The sequence below is a fragment of the Pteropus vampyrus genome, unplaced genomic scaffold (genome assembly GCF_000151845.1).
Source record: "Pteropus vampyrus isolate Shadow unplaced genomic scaffold, Pvam_2.0 Scaffold1, whole genome shotgun sequence".
NCBI lineage: Eukaryota > Metazoa > Chordata > Mammalia > Chiroptera > Pteropodidae > Pteropus > Pteropus vampyrus.
Genome location: NW_011888782.1, coordinates 39659563 through 39662464, shown reverse-complemented (window position 1 = coordinate 39662464; position 2902 = coordinate 39659563).

The following is a 2902-nucleotide window of genomic DNA, read 5'->3' as shown; positions in this document are numbered from 1 at the left end:
TGGTGCAATGTTATAGTGCTGTCACATTTTTTAAAAAGAATTAAAATATGAAAAATATAGTTAATTACAATTTCATTGCTCACAGTAAAAAGATCAGTGGTTGCTTGATGTTACAGATGAGAAAGAAATGAATTAGTGGAACATAGAGAATTTTTAGTGCAGTGAAACTATTCTGGTATGATACTATAATGGTAGATACATATCATTATACATTTATCAAAACCCATAGAACGTACAGAACCAAAAGAGAACCCTAATGTAAACAATGTAGATTCATTAAGTGTAACAAATATACTCTGGTGTGGGATGTTGATAAAGGGAAGGCTGTACATATGTGGGAGCAGGGTACATATGGGAACCCCTTATACTTCCCACTCAGTTTTTCTGTGAACCTAAAACTCTCTCCCTGACTGCAACTGTCTAAAAAATAAAAAAATAAAATCTGTTTAAAAGAAAAAAAAAACATTACTTCCATTTTCATCATTAATTTAAAAAAAAAATCCAATTTAGTATTCCTGCCTCCCTAAAAATCTCTTCTATCCTTCTCCCTATTGTCTTCAACTTGCTTGTGTCCTATACTCTATAAAGTCTCTCATTCACCAACTCGAACTCTGAAATAAAACAAAATTCTTCCCTAGCCTATTAAATGTTCCTCTCTTAATCAGATCTTTATTATGTAGATTAACTATCTCTTCTTATAAAATCATTTTTTTCCTTCGGATCCTATGCTTTTTTTTTTTTTTTTGGTCTACTGTACACCACCATAAATTAAGACACTTTTTGTCTTTCAGGGAAATAAAAGTGGGAATAGAAATGACAGAATTGGTTAGTAGATTGGTGTTACAGTGTTTTCTTTGGACCAGTGAGGGAAACTGACAGACAAATATTTGTAGCTATTTTTATGTTAATGTATTTATATATTTTTATCACAGTATACAATGAACTGGGTCCAATTATTAGCCAAGAAAATGGTTACAGTCCTTTCCTGTAGTGGCAAAAGTAATGTTTCCCAATTAGCCAATTCTTTCTCCTCTCAGTCCCATATTGAAATTTATCTCATTTTTCTGCATCTAAGTATGGATTTTGGAGAATATGTAACTGAATTTGTTGGAAAGCTTCTCAGTCTTTTCTCCAACATACTATTCTTTTTCTCTTTCTCCTTTCTTTGTACAGTAACTTTATGATGCTGTACCTCTTATTCTAAGTTGAGCATTCATAATCTAGTTCTGTCCTTTTTGCTAACTACTCTTTTTTTTTAAACTGGAATAGCAGCCTCTTTTAGCTGTTTTCTACTCTCTTGTGAAAGAAAGTTCTTTAAAAACATTTATTTTAAAGGAATAACCCTTACTACTCAGAGTCTAATAAAGCAAAATGGACCTTCTAGTGCAAAGAAACAGAAACCATGGTATTTTTTAAAATGAAATACCATTAAGCGTTGCCCAGGCATCAGTACTTGAAGAGAAGTTTCTTCATCTTTGATATGCTATTCAACATTGTAAAAGAAGAAACTGTGAGACTATAGCAAGTATTTTGGAAGAATAATCCCAAAAGTTAGAGTAGATGGAGGATCTTTAAAGTGGAGGCAGAACAGAATGAATGTTTTCAACAAGAAAGAAAAGCAGAATATAGGCTCACACCCTCGAATACAGACATAATAAAAGGTTTTACAATAAATAGATAGATGATAGATGAAAGATGATGATAGATAGATAGGTAGTTAGATAGATGATCGATAATCTCATCTTAATGTTTCTTGGCATACTCTGATTAGCTAAATAACTAACTGAATTATGCATTCGTTTAGGACAAATTCATTGAGTAGCTCTTGAGCACCTATATGAACCAGACATTTTGTCAGAATTTCTAGGGAAAAATAAAATGAATTGGATACAGATCCTGCTTTAAGAAATATATATGTATTAGAAGAGGATGAGTGCATATAATAGTTTTGACCTAGTAATGTTATCATAGTCTAGAGAAGGAAAGAATTTTACCGGGAAAATCAAGAAAAGTAACCGATAGCCTCGAATCAATAGGAGTGAGACATCTTAAAGTAGAGATAGAGCAATTTTGGAGGCAGGAGCATCAGGGGAAAAGGCAGTAATAATGAACACGGCAGAGAGTTTACCTCAAAATATGGTTAAGGATGTCTTTGAGGCTGCCTCAGGCTGCAGTAAGAGAAAACTATATTCAAGCCAACTAAACCATAAGGGAATTTACTCTTCCACAGAGTGTCCTGAAGTAAGCAGGTTACAGCCAAATGAATTTAGTGTTTCAGTTATATTTCTATTCATGCCTTTCAGTTCTACCCTTTTCAAGATGCTGACCTATCCTTAAGTGGGCCTTCTTCATGTCTATAAAATGGTGGCTACCAGCCCCTGGGGTATCATACCTGTTTGTTATTTATCTCTGAAAGAATTGGGTCGGAAAACTCCATACCTAACCTTGAAATATCGACTTTTTTCTCTCTAGTTTTCTTGGCTCAACTTACATCCTTTAACTTCCCAGGCCTCTAATTCCTGCTGAGGTGTTTCCACACTTATTTACTTAGAGACTAAAATGAGCCATGTCTGAAGATAGAAAAAAATTAGGCACTTGATCACAGGTGGAGTTTTGTTAGAAAGGAGGCTTCCATATAATAAAACATGAACAGTGTCCTCCACTTAGGATAGTTTGAAATCAAACTATAGCTAATTCAAAACAACAAGAATAGGAATTTGTATGCATTTTTAAATGCACGTTGCAGACTTTTGAGAATAAAATGACATGAATAGAGTGGTGCTTTGAAAATATTAAAAGCCACAGCCACAGGGTATAAGATGAATTGCAGTGGGGGAGGGGGAAGTAATGAAGGAAACAAATTTAGTCAAGTAGCTATGAAAATGGAGGATAAGACATTTTA